This window comes from Spermophilus citellus, assembly GCF_964194105.1.
Source record: "Spermophilus citellus genome assembly, chromosome: 2".
In the NCBI taxonomy this organism is placed as follows: domain Eukaryota; kingdom Metazoa; phylum Chordata; class Mammalia; order Rodentia; family Sciuridae; genus Spermophilus; species Spermophilus citellus.
The window spans coordinates 80,858,943-80,877,334 of record NC_138183.1 but is presented as its reverse complement, the minus strand read 5'-3'; positions in this window follow the sequence as shown (position 1 = coordinate 80,877,334).

Genomic DNA, 18,392 nt, shown 5'->3' with positions numbered 1-18,392 from the left:
GAACTCAAGGGCATTCAATCACTGAGCCACATCCCCAGCCTTATTTTGAATTTTATTTAGAGACAGGGTCTCACTGAGTTGCTTATCACCTTGCTTTTGGTGAGCTGGCATTGAACACAGGATCTTCCTGCCTCAGCCTCCCAAACCGCTAGGATTGAAGGCGTGGCCATGGCACCTGGCTCCCATTTATTGATTCTTGATTTTACTTCTTGTGCTTTAGGTATCTTGTTAAGCATGTCAGATCCTAAGCCCACATTATGGAGATTGTGGCCTAATTTTTATTCTATTAGGCACAGGGTTTCTGTTCTAGTGCTTAAGTCTTTGATTCACTTTGAGTTGACTTTTGTGTGGGGTGAGAGATAGGGGTTTAATTTCATTTTGCAACATGTGGATTTCCAGTTTTCCCAGTACCATTTGTTGAAGAGACTATCTTTTCTCCAATGTATGTTTTTGGTGCCTTTTTCTGATATGAGATAACTGGATTTATGTGGGTTTGTTTCTGTGTCTTCTATTCTGTACCATTTGTCTACATGTCTGTTTTAGTCCCAATACCATGCCATTTTTGTTACTACGGTTCTGTAATATAGTTTAAGGTGTGGTATTGTGCCTTTTGCTTCACTTTTCTTGCTAAGAATTATTTTGGCTATTCTGGGTCTCTTATTTTTCCAGATGAATTTCATGATTGCTTTTTCTATTTCTATGAACAATGTCATTGGAATTTTAGTAGGAATTGCACTAAATATATATAGTGCTTTATGACCATTTTGATAATGTTAATTCTGCCTATCCAGGAACATGGGAGATCCTTTCATCTTCTAAGGTCTTCTTCCATTTCTTTCTTTAGTGTTTTGTAGTTTTCATTGTAGAAGTCTTTCTGCTCTTTTGTTAGATTCCCAAGTTATTTAATTTTTTTGAGGCTATTGTGAATGAGATGGTTTTCCTAATTTCTCTTTCAGTGGATTCATCACTGATGTATAAGAACAAATTTGATTTATGGGTATTAATTTTACATTCTGCTACTGTGCTAAATTCATTTATTAGTTCTATATATTTCTGGTGGAACTTTCTGCATCTTCTGATTATAGAATCATGTCAGCAAATAGTGATAGTTTGAGTTCTTCTTTTCTTATTCATATCCCTTTAATTTTTTTCTCCTAGTTGCTCTGGCTAGAGTTTCAAGGACAGTGTTGAATAGAAATGGTGAACGAGGGCATCCTTGTCTTGTTCCTGTTTTAAAGGAAATGCTTCCAATTTTTCTCATTTAGAATTATGTTGGCCTTGGGTTTAGTATATATACCTTTACAATAGTGAGGTATGTTCCTACTATACCTAGTTTTTCTAGTGTTTTGAACATGAAAGGACACTTTATTTTGTCCAATGCTTTTTCTGCATCTATTGAGATGATCATATGATCATTGTCTTCAAGTTTATTGATTGATGAACTATGTTTATTGGTTTCCATATGTTGAACCAACCTTGCATCCCTGAGATGAACTCCATTTGATCATGGTGCACTATCTTTTTCATATGTTTTGTATACTATTTGCCAGAATTTTGTTGAGAACTATTGCATCTATGTTCATCAGGGACATTGGTCTGAAGTTTTCTTTCCTTGATGTGTCTTTGTTTCATTTTGGTATCAGAGTGATATTAGCTTCATGGAACAAGATTGAAAGGCTTCCCTCTTTTTCTATTTCATGGTATAATTTGAGAAGTCTTGGTTTTACTTCTTTTTTTAAGGTTTTGTACAGCTTGGCTGAGAATCTGTCTGGTCCTGGGCTTTTCTTAGTTGGCAGGCTTTTGATGACATCTTCAATTTCATTGCTTGAGATTGGTCTGTTCAAATTGTGTATGTCTTCCTGGTTTAGATTGGGTAGGTCATATATGTTTCTAGAAATTTGTTGATGTCTTCAAGCTTTTCTATTTTATTTATAAATTTTCAAAATAGTTTCAAATTATCTTCTATATTTTAGTAGTGTCTGTGGTGATACTTTCTTTTTCATCACAAATTTTAGTAAATTTGGTTTTCTCTATCTTTCTCTTCATTAGCATGGCTAAGAGTTTATACATTTTATTTAATTTTTCAAATAACCAACTTTCTGCTTTGTCAATTTTTTGAATTGCTTCTTTTGTTTCAGTGTCATTGATTTCAGCTCTTATTTTAATTATTTCCTGTCTTCTACTGCTTTTCCTGTTGATTTGCTCTTCTTTTTCTAGGGTTTTGAAATGTAATGTTAGGTCTTTCATTCAATGAGTTTTTATTCTTGTAATGAATGAGCTCAATGCAGCAAACTTTCATATTAGTGCTGTTCATGGTGTCCCAAGATTTTGATGTTTTTTCACTATTCTTTTTTTAATTGATTTTTAAAAAAAGTAAATGAGAGCAGAATGCATTACAATTCTTATTACACATATACAGCACAATTTTTCATATCTCTGGTTGTATATAAAGTATGTTGACACCAATACGTGTCTTCATACATGTACTTTGGATAATTCCACAGCCCTTGCTAATCCCCTGCCCCCTCCCTTTCCCTCCAATCCCTCTGCCCTATCTAGAATTCATCTATTCCTCCCATGCTTCCCCTCCCTACCCCCTATGAGTCAGCCTCCTTATATCAGAGAAAACATTTGGCATTTGTATTTTTGGGATTGGCTAACTTCACTTAGCATTATCTTTTTCAACACCATCTATTTACCTGCAAATGCCATGACTTAATTCTTTTTTATTGATGAGTAATATTCCATTGTGTATATATGCTACATTTTTTTTTATCCATTCATCCACTTAAGGGCATCGAGTCTGGCTCCACAGTTTAGCTATTGTGAATTGTGCTGCTATAAACATTGATGTGGCTGTGTCCCTGTAGTATGTTGTTTTTAAGTCTTTGAAGTATACACTGAGGAGAGGGATAGCTGGGTCAAATGGTGGTTCCATTCCCAGATTTCCAAGGAATCTCCATACTGTTTTTCATATTGGCTGCACCAATTTGCAGTCCCACCAGCAATGTATGAGTGTATCTTTTTCCCCACATTTTCGCCAACACTTAATGTTGTTTGCCTTCATAATAGCTGCCATTTTGACTGGAGTGAGATGAAATCTTAGAGTGGTTTTGATTTGTATTTCTCTGATTGTTAGAGATGATGAGCATTTTTTTTCATATATTTGTTGATGATTGTATATCCTCTTCTGAGAAGTGTCTGCTCAGGTTCTTAGCCCATTTGTTAATTGGGTTATTTGATTTTTTTGGTGCTTAGCTTTTTGAATTCTTTATATACCCTAGAGATTAATGCTCTATCTGATGTGTGAGGGGTAAAAATTTGCTCCCAGGATGTAGTCTCTCTGTTCACCTCACACAGATTGTTTCTTTTGCTGAGAAGAAACATTTTAGTTTGATTCCATCCCATTCATTGATTCTTGGTTTTAATTCTTGTGCTATAGGAGTCTTATTGAGGAAGTTGGGGCCTAATCCCACATGATGAATATTAGGGCCTACATTTTCTTTTATTAGACACAGAGTCTGTGGTTTAATTCCTAGGTCCTTGATCCACTTTGAGTTGAGTTTTGTGTATGGTGAGAGATAGGGGTTTAATTTCATTTTGTTGCATATGTATTTCCAGTTTTCCCAACACCATTTGTCAAAGATGCTGTTTTCTCCAGTGCATGTTTTGGGCAACTTTGTCTAATATAAGATAATTGTAATTTTGTGGGTTATTCTCTGTGTCCTCTATTCTGTATCATTGGTTAGCCAGTCTGTTTTGATGCCAATACCATGCTGTTTTTGTTACTATTGTTCTGTAGTATAGTTTAAGTTCTGGTATAGTGATGCCACTTGCTTTACTTACTCTTCCTCCTAAGGATTGTATTAGCTATTCTGGGTCTCTTGTTTTTCCAGATGAATTTCATGATTGCTTTTTCTATCTCTATGAGGAATGCCATTGGAATTTTGACCGGAATTGCATTAAATCTGTGTAGTGCTTTTGGTTGTATGGTCATTTCGATAATATTAGTTCTGCCTATCCAAGAGCAAGGTAAATCTTTCTATCTTCTAAGGTCTTCTTTGATTTCTTTGTTTTGTCACTATTCTTGTTTACCTCTAAGTATTTTTTTATTTCATCTCTGATTTCTTCTGATATACATTCATCATTCAATAGCATATTATTTAGTTTCCAGGTCTTAGAGTAACTTCTATTTTTATTCTATCACTTATTTCTAACTTTACTCTATTATGATCTGATAGGATGCAGGGTACTTTTTGTATTTACTAAGAGTTGCTTTATGGCATAAGATATGGTCTATTTTAGCAAAGAATCTCTTAGAGACAGCCTATTGTTGGGTCTTGCTTTTTAATCCAATGTGCCAGTTTATGTCTTTTTTTTTTTTTTTGGTACAGGGATTGAACTCAGGGGTACTTGGCCACTGATCCACATCTCCAGCCCTATTTTGTATTTTATTTAGAGACAGGGTTTCACTGAGTTCCTTACATCTCCTTACATCACCATTGCTGAGACTGGTTCTGAAGTCGCAATCTTCCTGCCTCATCCTCCCAAACCTCTGAGATTTCAGGTGTGTGCCACTGTGCCCAGCTCAGTCTATGTCTTTTGATTGATGAGTTTAGGCTAATAACATTCAAGATTATTGTTGAAATGTTATTTATTTTCCTGGTCATTTTGATTTATTTCTAGTTTTTTATTTGAATTAGTTTCTTCTTTGATAGACTATTTCTTTAGTGTAGTCCCTTCCTTTGTTGATTTTCACTTTTTTTTTCATTTCATCTTCATGAAATATTTTGTTGGGAATGTTTTGTAGTGCATGCTTTCTAGTTGCAAATTCTTTTAACTTTTGGTTATCATGTAAGATTTTTATTTCATCTTCAAATCTGAAGTTTAATGTTGCTGAACATAGGATTCTTGATTGGCATCCATTTTCTTTCAGAGCTTGATATGTATTGTTCTTGGACTTCCTAGCTTTGAGGGTCTGGGATAAGAAATCAGCTGAGGTCCAAATTGGTTTCCCACTATATGTAATCTGATACTTTTCCCTCATGTCCTTTAAAATTCTATCCTCATTCTGTTTGTTAAGCATTTTCATTATTTTGTCCCTTGGTATGGATCTGTTGTAATTTTGCATATTTGGTGTCTTGTAAGCCTCTTGTATTTGATTTTCCATTTTATTCTTCAGGTTTGGGAAATTTTTTGATATTATTTTATTGAAAATATTCCTTTGGTTTGTTTCTCTACATTCATCCATCCAATAAATCTTAAATTTGATCTTTTCATGTTATCACATAGTTCCTGGAAGTTCTGTTCATGGTTTCTTAGCATCCTTTCTCTGTGGTCAATTTTATTTTCATGATTATATATTTTGTCTTCATTGCCTGAGGTTCTGTCTTCCAAGTGGTCTTGTCTATTGGTAATACTTTCCATTGAATTTTTAATTTGGTTTATTTCAAGTGCTTGTTTATTTGTTTTTCAGAATCTCTATCTCTTTATTGAAATGATCTTTTGCTACCTGTATGTGTGCTCTTATAACATCCTTTACTCCACAAGTCAATTTAGCTATGCTCATTCTGAACTCATTCTCTGACATTTCTTCCACTGTAGTGTTGATGAATTCTGTTATTGGAGTAACTTGATTTGCTTGGGGTGATTTGTTCCCTTGCCTTTTCATGTTGTTTGTGTGCCTACCTATCTAACACTATGGATCTGAGTTAGTGGTTTCTACCCTGTGGACTTATAGTGTCCCTGAAGTTTTCTACTACCTCACTATTTAGGGGGAGACAAATAATAACAACCAATGCAATCAATATACAGCATTAAACCAAATAGTTTCTACTATGATGCCTACAATGTTAATTTTCACAATAATCAGAAATTATATGATCAGTTATTACCTACAATAAAACAGCAAGTTTGAAAAAGAGTTTACAATTTTCAATGGTGGACCAAGAGAGAACAGATGTGATATATGATGTTCTGATTCTGAGGGAGGAGGAGAGAAGACAGAAGTAAAACATTAAAGGAAGAGTGAAAGAGAAAACAATAGCAATTGGCTATTAGCAGGAAGAGAAGAGAATCAAGGGGAACAGGTGGAAGAAAAAAATATGTGTAATGCAAAAATTTAAATAAAAAATAAAAATAAAAATAAAACAATACACAACAAAAGTAAAATATACTAATCAAACATCCTAGTTTACACAAAACTAATCCATGAAAAATATCTGACTTCAAAAATGCTAGAGAAGAGAAGAAAAATAAAAAGAAAATTGTATAAATCTTCATGTACCATTAAGGTCACAGTTAAACAGTGAAAAAGAATTTAAAAGAAAAAAATGAAAAAAATTAATGAAAAGTTGAAGAATTCTTTATGCTGGAGTTCAAAATATTCTGTTTCTCAGCAGTTTTAGGTGGGGTTTTCTGGAGTATAATGCTCCACCCTCTGGATTGCTGGAGTAAGAGAGGAAATTCTGTAGGTGTAATTCCTGGTAGGGTTTAGGCTTGGGTGGGCTTCTGCCTCTAGTGGAATTCTTGGCCTGGAGATTTTATATCAGTGCATCTGTAGCACCCAGTACTGGATGGTCCATGCTGGAAGCCTCTACCCCTGGGTTCCCCTGGGTTCCACTCATATGGTGGGGGAACCAATTCTTAGTCCCCTACATCACTGGCAGATTTCACATTTCCTGGTCACAGGTTCAATGTTCAATTTCTCCTGCCCCTAACTTTCTGAGTCATCGTGGTGTCCTCCCCCTTCCCTCCCAAGATGTGTCTCTCCCAGCCAGTCCTGAATGCAGCCAGACTGGAGGAGTATGGGTAGAACCGGGTGGGTTTCCATGATCAATTTCCCCTGGGTAAACCTCTCCAGTTTGATTTTCGTCTGGAACTTAAGCACACTGTATGTTGTGCAGTGTGTGTTTACTGAACCTGTATTTCTGGTCAGTCTTGTCTTTGCCAGGAATTGGCTTCCTCAGTTGCCGGCCCCCACATCATAGATGCAAAATGGTTTCTTCCTCCATTCTCCACATGCAACCTGGAGAGATGGCAGCTTCTTTCCCTATGCAAGAATGTCATGCAGTGTGACCTTCAGGTTTGTTGGGCAAAGTCCTTCGTCTCCACACACTCTGTACCTAGATACACCTTGGGCCTCCTAAAAATGCACGTTCCCTTCTCCCTCCACTCTGCTCACAGAGGGACCACTTCAGGCCAGGCTGTGCTGATGGGGATTTTTTCCTTATTTTATTATATCCAACCTCTTGTGTCCCCAGTCTGCTTTGAAGGTCCAGTTTTAGGTTCCAGTAACTCCTCACTCCCTTTCTGTTCACTCACCTTGTGGGGAAGCTGCCTGTGTCTGCTTCCTTGGTTTCACACTACAGAGCAGGCAGAAATAAGACCTCCTCAATTCCACCATCTTGGATCTCTCTGATATTTTTCATATTTTATTTTAGACTGTGGCTTTTCCTATTTAATTTTTTGTCTTCTCTATCGGGTTTGCATCAATGTATGAAAATTTTCTTTGCTTACTCTTACTTTCTCTTTTCATTACCTTTTTACAGGTGTTATTTCAAATTAATCTTTTACACATCTCATTCTAATGTGGAGTCCATTTCCCTGTAGGACTCTAACTGATGCACTCCCCCTACCCCCCCCCCTTCCAACATCAAAAATCCACCAACCTCCTGGAAGTAAAAACTGCCCTTTGCATGAGTAGAAAGTTTGGTGGTATTTAAGCATTACATGCTGAAATACAACAATCTCTTTGTCTTAGAATAATCAGAGGACTCAAGTTTTACCAGGAGTGTGCAGCTGAGCTATGGAACTTGAGAAAAGGCATAGTTATTTTAAGATTGTACTCTATTTTTTCAAAGATGGAATTACAGACATTTCGACCACCTATTAGACATTGCAAAGTTAATATCCAAAGTAGGAGATCCAATATATCTCTGCTCATAGGCTTGAAGGGTTCCTTATTTCTCACATTCTTGCCAATATTTCTTTACTTAACAAAAAGTTGTATAAAGCTTAAAAATGGGGGTTGGGGTTGTGGCTCAGCGGTAGAGTGCTCTCTCACACACGCTGGTCCCTGGGTTCCATCTTTAGCACCATGTAAAAAATAAATGAGTGAAATAAAGGTATTGTGTCCAACTATAAAATAAGTATTTTTTTAAAAAAGCTTAAAAATGGGCAGACTCTGTTCTCTATACTTTGAAAATATTAACTCATTTAATTCTCATAACAATCTTCTGACATAGGTACAGGAATATCGCTATTTTACTAATGAGAAAATTAATATAGTCATACAACTAATAAATGGTAGAGTCACATTTATAATCAGATAATAATTGTCATTTGCATAATTTATTTCTTATGCCTGTCTGATGGGTGTTATCTTGCATTTACCTAAGTGTTGGCAAGATTGAACATTCACCTAAGTGTTGGTGAGATTGAGCAATTGAAAGTCAAGTTTTCTTTCTTATAAACAGTTTCTTGTTATAACATATCATTTTTTCTATTGTGTTATTTGCTTTTGTTTTTGTAAGAATTTTTTATATTCTCTTGATGGTAATCATCCATTACCAATCAGATGTGATGAAAATAACTTCAGCTCATCTATAGTCTTTAAAATTTGTTTTATTAAAAAACTCATTGATTGATTTATGACTCCAGATGTCACCTCCATTAATTGTCAAACTTCTGCAAAAGGACACATCTCTGTCACTTTTGCTTCATCACTGTTTGTATATATTTCTGCAATAACACCACTAAGAATAAAAGCCAGAGTCTCACAAGAGTGTGAATATCTGATAGGGTGAGTCCTTTTTTCCTTCTCACTTTTTCTTCAGATATTTTATGCTTTTCTTCATAATTTTCTTTTGATCACAAGTACTAATAGTATGTTTTGAGTACATTTCTTAATTTTCAAGCATATTCCCTGTTTTGTTTTGATTTTCTGTGTTTTTATTGATGATTTATGTTTCTAGAATTGTCAAATTTAGAAAATAAAAATGCAGGATTCCCTGTGAAATTTTCAGATAAACAACAAACAATTTTTAGCATAAGCATGTCTCAAGTATTACGTGGAACATGCTTGTTCTAAAAAAAAAGTGTTTATTTGAAAGTCAAGGGTCATATAGATGTTCTATATTTTATAGCCAGCTGATTTTATGGAGTTTACTAAGACCTGCTTTATATTCTTGGTTTGCAGTTTTTCATATGTATTAAACAATACAGTCTTTTCAGGTTATAAGATGCTACATATGCTTATTGAATGAAATTTGTTAATTGTGTCTTTTGAATCTTCTGTAACCTCACCACTTTTTTTCTTTTCTCTATTGATCAGTTTCTGGTAGAGGCATACTATTACTGCATTTTTGTCCATTTGTTCTTAACATTATGAAATTGTATTTTAAACCAATTTCTCAGGTACACACAAATTCACAATAGTTACATTATTGTTTTCTGGTCGGTTGTTCTCTCTGCCCTTAGGTAACTCCTTATCCTTATTGCTTTTGGGGGGGGGGTGGGTGAGTACCAGGGATTGATCTCAGGGGCACTTAACCACTGAGCCACACCCCCAGCCCTATTTTTGTATTTTATTTAGAGACAGGATATCACTGATTTGCTTAGTCCCTCACTTTTGCTGAGGCTGGTTTTGAACTCACGATCTTCCTACCTCAGTTTCCAGAGCTGCTGGGATTACAGGAGTGTGCACCACATCTGGCCTTATTGCTTCTTTCTATATGTTGTATTTTGTCTAAAATTCCTATTGTTACGTAAGTCCTCCCTTGGTTGATACTTTCTTTTATATCTTAATTCATTCCCCACTTTTTTACATTCAGAAATATCCTGTCTTAGATGAGACACTTGTAAAAAAAAATCTAACAGGATTTCTGAAGATGAATTTGATAGACTTTACCATTTTTAATTAGTGAGTTTATTCCATTTAACTATCATAAGAATACTGGTACACATCTGCAATTATTTTTACCATTTAAATTAAAATTTCTTTAAATTTTGGTTAGTTTGATGATTTTTTTCATTCTGCTATCATATTTTCAATATTTAAAAATAGAATATTTTAAAAGCTCTACATTTTATTTATATTTTTAGTGTTTATTTATATTTTTTAACACGCACAATTAGCTATAAAATTTTATAACAAGCTCCAAAATTAATCATTATCTTCATTCCTCTTCTGAAGGGTATAAGGAATATCTGGTGTTTTAACTTCTCACTGAATAGCATGCTACCTCTCACTATTTAGACTTTGTGCCACATCTTTTATAAGGACACAATTTAATGTTATGATTGTATTTATTCCTTATAGTGGATATTTGATTAAATTCACCATCACATTTTAATCAGTTTCTGGGTTTATATATGCTCTATCATTTAACTCTTTTGTGTTCATTGTGCATCAGCAGATGCAGGTCTTTCTGAAACACTCTATGGATGGCAATATCTTCATCTTTATAACTTTGTAAAGATGCACATGCAATTTATTTCATCTTAAAGAAATTTTATTCATCCAAATTAATTTCCTTTTAATCTATTGTCATCTTCTTAGTGGGCTTTGTATTGCTATTGCAAAGTATTTAACATGGGGTAATGTATAAAGAGATGGTTTGTCTCATGACTTTAGTGGCTGTTAAGTCCAAACAGCAAGGCACTAGTGTCTAGTCAGGGTCCCATAGTGTACAGCATCACATGGTAGGAGAGTATGTACAAAAGAAAGGGATGTATGTGGGAGGAGACTACATGGGGAGAAGGGAAGCAAGAGAGTGGGGTTCACTCCCCAAATATAAACCATCCAAGATAGTCACATCAAATGTCTAGGGGGAATTAAATTATCCTAATAACCATCACAAAATTCACATGGAGTTTCCAGGTTATAGCATGCTTACAAAACAAAATTGAAAGGAAATGAAAAGAACTTCATATTATTTTTCAGATGAAAAGATAGAGATTATTCTGTAAAGGAAAAATTTTTAAAAATTAAAATTAAAATATATTAATATTATTTTGTTTAATTAAATTTGGTTCTAGTTATGACTAACTTCTGAAAATGATCTTCTTTTCTCCTTTGAAGTTTTCTCTTAACCATCTGTAAAAACATTTCCATAAAGATGATAAAAAGAAGCAAAATGCAGTTCTTAAACACATTATATATATATATATATAGTACTATTAACTACAGGTATGAATAGCTCTAAAACATTCTTGTTCTTACCAATTTACAAATCTTTGAACATGCATTTTTTTTAATTTATTTTTTTTATTGTTGGTCGTTCAAAACATTACATAGTTCTTAATATATCATATTTCACAGTTTGATTCAAGTGGGTTATGAACTCCCATTTTTACCCCGTATACAGATTGCTGTATCACATCAGTTACACTTCCATTGATTTACATATTGCCATTCTAGTGTCTGATGTATTCTGCTGTCTATCCTATTCTCTACTATCCCCCTTCCCCTCCCCTCCCCTCCCCTCCCCTTTTCTCTCTCTACCCCCTCTACTGTAAATCATTTCTTCCACTTGTATTATTCTTCTCTTACCCCTCCTTTCCTCTTATATGTAATTTTGTATAACCCTGAGGATCACCTTCCATTTCCATGCGATTTCCCTTCTCACTCCCTTTCCCTCCCACCTCTCATCCCTGTTTAATGTTAATCTTCTTCTCAAGCTCTTCGTCCCTACCCTGTCCTTGGTTACTCCCCTTATATCAAAGAAGTCATTTGGCATTTGTTTTTTAAGGATTGGCTAGCTTCACTTAGCATAATCTGCTCTAATGCCATCCATTTCCCTCCAAATTCTATGATTTTGTCATTTTTTAGTGCAGAGTAATACTCCATTGTGTATAAATGCCACATTTTTTTTATCCATTCATCAATTGAAGGGCATCTAGGTTGGTTCCACAATCTTGCTATCGTGAATTGTGCTGCTATGAACATCGATGTAGCAGTGTCCCTGTAGCATGCTCTTATTAGGTCTTTAGGGAATAGACCGAGAAGGGGAATAGCTGGGTCAAATGGTGGTTCCATTCCCAGCTTTCCAAGAAATCTCCATACTGTTTTCCAAATTGGCTGCACCAATTTGCAGTCCCACCAACAATGAACAAGTGTACCCTTTTCCCCCACATCCTCGCCAGCACTTGTTGTTGTTGGACTTCATAATGGCTGCCAATCTTACTGGAGTGAGATGGTATCTTAGGGTGGTTTTGATTTGCATTTCTCTGACTGCTAGCGATGGTGAGCATTTTCTCATGTACTTATTGATTGATTGTATGTCCTCCTCTGAGAAGTTCCTGTTCAGGTCCTTGGCCCATTTGTTGATTGGGTTATTTGTTATCTTATTGTCTAATTTTTTGAGTTCTTTGTATACTCTGGATATTAGGTAGGGCTGTATCTGAAGTGTGTGGAGTAAAGATTTGTTCCCAGGATGTAGGCTCCCTGTTTATCTCTCTTATTGTTTCTTTTGCTGAGAAAAAACTTTTTAGTTTGAGTAAGTCCCATTTGTTGATTCTAGTTGTTAACTCTTGTGCTATGGGTGTCCTATTGAGGAATTTGGAGCCCGACCCCACAGTATGTAGATCATAGCCCACTTTTTCTTCTATCAGACGCCGTGTCTCTGATTTAATATCAAGCTCCTTGATCCATTTTGAGTTAAGTTTTGTGCATGGCGAGAGAAAGGGATTCAGTTTCATTTTGATGCAAATGGATTTCCAGTTTTCCCAGCACCATTTGTTGAAGATGCTATCCTTCCTCCATTGCATGCTTTTAGCCCCTTTATCAAATATAAGATAGTTGTAGTTTTGTGGAGTGGTTACTGTGTCCTCTATTCTGTACCATTGGTCCACCCGCCTGTTTTGGTACCAGTACCATGCTGTTTTTGTTACTATTGCTCTGTAGTATAGTTTGAAGTCTGGTATCGATATACCGCCTGATTCACACTTCCTGCTTAGCATTGTTTTTGCTATTCTGGGTCTTTTATTTTTCCATATGAATTTCATGATTGTTTTATCTATTTCTACAAGAAATGCTGTTGGGATTTTGATTGGCATTGCATTGAACTTATAGAGAACTTTTGGTAATATCGCCATTTTGATGATGTTAGTTCTGCCTATCCATGAATAGGGTATATTTTTTCATCTTCTGAGGTCTTCTTCTATATCTCTCTTTAGGGTTCTGTAGTTATCATTGTATAAGTCTTTCACCTCTTTTGTTAGGTTGATTCCCAAGTATTTTATTTTTGGGGGGGATATTGTGAATGGAGTAGTTGTCCTCATTTCCGTTTCAGAGGATTTGTCGCTGATATACAGGAATGCATTGATTTATGCGTGTTGATTTTATATCCTGCCACTTTGCTAAATTCATTTATTAGCTCTAATAGTTTCTTTGTAGACCCTTTTGGGTCTGCTAGGTATAGAATCATGTCATCTGCAAATAGTGATAATTTAAGTTCTTCTTTTCCTATTTTTATGCCTTTAATTTCTTTCGTCTGTCTAATTGCTCTGGCCACTGTTTCGAGGACTATGTTGAACAGAAGTGGTGAGAGAGGGCATCCCTGTCTTGTACCAGATCTTAGAGGGAATGCCTTCAATTTTTCTCCATTCAGAATGATGCTGGCCTGTGGCTTATCATAGATTGCTTTTACAATGTTGAGGTATGATCCTGTTATCCCTAATTTTTCTAAAGTTTTGACCATAAAGAGATGCTGTACTTTGTCGAATGCTTTTTCTGCATCTATCGAGATGATCATATGGTTCTTATTTTTAAGTCTATTGATGTGGTGAATAACATTTATTGATTTCCGTATATTGAACCAGCCTTGCATCCCAGGGATGAATCCTACTTAATCATGGTGTATAAATTTTTTGATATGTTTTTTAATCCGATTCGCCAGAATTTTATTGAGGATTTTTGCATCTAGGTTCATTAGAGATATTGGTCTGTAGTTTTCTTTCTTTGAAGTGTCTCTGTCTGGTTTAGGCATCAGGGTGATGTTGGCCTTGTAGAATGTATTTGGAAGTTCTCCCTCTTTTTCTATTTCCTGAAATAGCTTGAAAAGTATTGGTGTTAGTTCCTCTTTAAAGGTTTTGTAAAACTCTGCTGTATACCCATCCGGTCCTGGGCTTTTCTTAGTTGGTAGTCTTTTGATGGTTTCTTCTATTTCCTCTATTGTTATTGGTCTGTTTAGGTTGTCTATATCCTCCTGACTCAATCTGGGCAGATGATATGACTTAAGAAATTTATCTATGCCTTCACTATCTTCTATTTTATTGGAGTATAAGGATTCAAAATAATTTCTGATTATCTTCTGTATTTCTGAAGTGTCTGTTGTGATATTGCCTTTTTCATCCCGTATGCTAGTAATTTGGGTTCTCTCTCTTCTTCTCTTCGTTAGCATGGCTAAGGGTCTGTCAATCTTATTTTTTCAAAGAACCAACTTTTAGTTTTGTCAATTTTTTCAATTGTTTCTTTTGTTTCGATTTCATTAATTTCAGCTCTGATTTTAATTATTTCTTGCCTTCTACTTCTTTTGCTGTTGTTTTGCTCTTCTTTTTCTAGGATTTTGAGATGAAGTATGAGATCATTTATTTGTTGGTTTTTTCTTTTTTTAAGGAATGAGCTCCAAGCAATGAATTTTCCTCTTAGAACTGCTTTCAATGTGTCCCATAGATTCCAATATGTTGTGTCTGTGTTTTCATTTAACTCTAAGAAGTTTTTAATTTCCTCCTTGATGTCTTCTAAAACCCATTGATCATTCAGTAACCTATTGTTCATTCTCCAAGTGATGCATGATTTTTCCTTCCTTCTTTTATCGTTGATTTTCAGTTTCATTCCATTATGATCAGATAAGATGCATGGTAATATCTCTAATCCTTTATATTGTCTAAGAGTTGCCCTGTGACATAATATATGATCTATTTTTGAGAAGGATCCATCTGCTGCTGAGAAAAAAGTGTAACTACTTGATGTTGGGTGGTATATTCTATATATGTCAATTAAGTCTAGGTTGTTAATTGTGTTATTGAGTTCTATAGTTTCCTTATTTAACTTTTGTTTGGAAGATCTGTCCAGTGGTGAGAGAGGTGTGTTGAAGTCTCCCATGATTATTGTATGGTGGTCTATTAGACTCTTGAACTTGAGAAGAGTTTGCTTGATGAACATAGCTGCACCATTGTTTGGGGCATATATATTTATGATTGTTATGTCTTGTTGGTGTATGGTTCCCTTGAGCAGTATGTAGTGTCCCTCTTTATCCGTTTTGATTAACTTTGGCTTGAAATCTATTTTATTAGATATGAGTATGGACACTCCTGCTTGTTTCCGCAGTCCATATGAGTGGTATGATTTTTCTCAACCTTTCACCTTTAGTCTATGTATATCTTTTCCTATCAAATGTGTCTCCTGTAGGCAACATATTGTTGGGTCTTGTTTTGTGATCCATTCAACTAGCCTGTGTCTCTTAATTGGTGAGTTTAAGCCATTAACATTTAGGGTTATTATTGAGATATGGTTTGTTCTTCCAGCCATATTTGTTTATTAATGTTACTAAACCTGATTTGTTTTCCTCTTTGATTACTTTCCCCCCTTTACTGTCCTACCTCCCACTGTTGATTTTCAATGTTATTTTCCATTTCCTCTTCCCGTAATGTTTTGCCAAGGATTTTTTGAAGAGATTGTTTTCTAGCTGCGAATTCTTTTAACTTTTGTTTATCGTGGAAGGTTTTAATTTCATCTTCCATCCTGAAGCTTAATTTCGCCGGATACACGATTCTTGGTTGGAACCCATTTTCTTTCAGTGTTTGAAATATATTATTCCAGGATCTTCTAGCTTTCAGAGTCTGTGTTGAGAGATCAGCTGTTATCCTGATTGGTTTACCCCTAAATGTAATCTGCTTCCTTTCTCTTGTAGCTTTTAAAATTCTCTCCTTATTCTGTATGTTAGACATCTTCATTATAATGTGTCTAGGTGTGGATCTCTTATGATTTTGCACATTCGGCGTCCTGTAGGCTTCTAGGATTTGGGATTCTGTTTCATTCTTCAAGTCTGGGAAGTTTTCTCGTATTATTTCATTGAATAGATTTTTTATTCCTTTGGTTTGGAGCTCTGTGCCTTCCTGTATCCCAATGACTCTTAAGTTTGGTCTTTTAATGTTATCCCATATTTCTTGGATGTTCTGCTCATGGTTTCTTAGCAGACTTGCTGAGCTGTCTATGTTCTTTTCAAGTTGAAATACTTTGTCTTCATTGTCTGATGTTCTATCTTCTAAGTGATCTACTCTGCTGGTAGTATTCTCAATTGAGTTTTTAAGTTGGTTTATTGCTTCCTGCATTTCTAGGATTTCTATTTGTTTGTTTTTTATTACCTCTATCTCCCTGTGAAATTGATCTTTTACTTCCTGGATTTGTTTATGTAGTTCCTTGTCAAAGTGATCTTTCATTGTCTGATTTTGCTGTCTCATGTCTTCCTTGAGACTCCAGATCATCTGAAGCATGTATATCCTGAACTCTTTATCTGACATTCCATCTGTTGCAGCTATTACCTCTTCTAAAGTTGAGTTGACCTGCATTGCTTGTGGTCCTTTCTTTCCTTGTCTTTTGATACTGCTCGCGTTTCTTTCTGCTTGGTGAAACTGTTGTGTTTTTGAAATTTCCCCCTATTTATTTATACTGCTCTTGTATAGTTGGGAAATCTCCCTTGCAGGGCGGGGAGTGGCTGTGCTCCTCCTCTAATTAGGGTGATCTGTCTACCACGCTGGTCGGTCGCAGGTCTGCCCACCCTGCGGACGCGGGTGGCAGCTCTGCTCTGCCCCCACTCCAATTGTGGTGACGTAACTACCACACCCTCAGGTCGTTGTTCCTGATCCGGATGTGGGCGGCGGCTCTGCTCGGCCCCTACTCCAATTGGTGTGACATGTCTACCACGCTGGCAGGCCTCTAGGCCTGTTCCGCCGGTGGGTCGCAGGTCTGCCTACCTTGCGGGCTTGGGCGGCAGTTCTGCTCAGCCCCCACTCCCAGTGGGGGTACCTGACTGCCTCTCCAACGGGTCGCTGGGCCTTTTCCGGACACGGGCGGCAGCTCTGCTCCACCCCCACTCCAACCAGTGTGACATGACTGCCTCGGTGCTACTTGTCCACCACGCTGGCAGGCTACTGGGCCTGTCCTGCCAGTGGGTCGCAGGTCTGCCTACCTTGCAGGCTCAGACGGCGGCTCTGCACAGCCCCTACTCCAAATGGGGTGACTTGGCTACCGCACCGTCGTCGGGTCACTGGTCCTGTTCTAGGCATGGGCGGCTACTCTCTTCGGCCCCAGTTGCAGTTGGGGTGTCGTGATACCACGCCGGCGGGACACTTGGCCTGCTCTGGGCGCAGGCGGCAGCTCCACTCTGCCCCCCTGGCCCCCACAGCACCCAGCAGGACCCGGACCGAGAAGCAGTCACCGCAGGTTCCCCAGCCCTGGGCCAAAGCAGCTTCGGGAGCCAGAACCTGGCCTCTCCGATCCCGGCCATGCTCTTCTAGGAGCAGGCTCCACGGAGCGACCCCTGTGGGTTCCCCAGCCCCAGGCCAAAGCAGCCCCGGGAGCCAGAGCCCGGTGCATGCTCCGCTGGGAGCAGGCTCAAAGACGCAGTCCCCGCGGGCTCCCCAGCCCCGGGCCAAAACTGTTCCGGGAGTCAGAGCCCAGCCGCCCCGAGCTCAGCGCCCGCTCCACTTGGAGCTGGCCTCAACACGCAGTCCCCGCAGGTTCCCCAGCCCTGGGCCAAAGCAGCCCGGGGAACCAGAATCCGGCCGCTCAAAGCCCGGTGCACGCCTTGCCAGGAGCGAGCCCCAAGGAGTATTCTCCACAGGTTCTCCAGCCCCGAGCCTGAGCGATCTGTCTGCGAGACGCAGGCAAGTACCAGCCTGAAATCACCTGTTCCATAGCTGAATGAGCTGAGATCAGTAGAAAACAGGGATGGTTACATCAGCTCTCCAAGATGGCGGCTGCTGTCCTCCTCCGTGGTCCGACCGGTGTCGAGAGTCGAACTGGACCGCTTCTCTCCTCTGTCTCAAAGCCAGAGCTCAGCACTTAGCACGGCCATTGCACCACTGGCAGGAGCCCCCAGAATCCGCATCGCTGCACTCCCGCTCCAGCACCTCGCCGCTTCCCAGCGCCCGCCGCAGACTCCAGCTGCGGGGCGGTCCGCGGATCAGGCATTGCGACCCTCCGTGCGGAGAAATCGCCCGCGACCGAGCCCCCGCAGCCAAACCTCACGCGATGGAAATCCGTCCACTAGATTCTGGAGCACCTCAATTTCACTGGAAATTCCCAACAAGATAGCTGTTTCACCTCGTCTTTCTCCCACACAGTGACGCAGCACACTGGGGTGATGCACTCCCTTCGCCGCCAT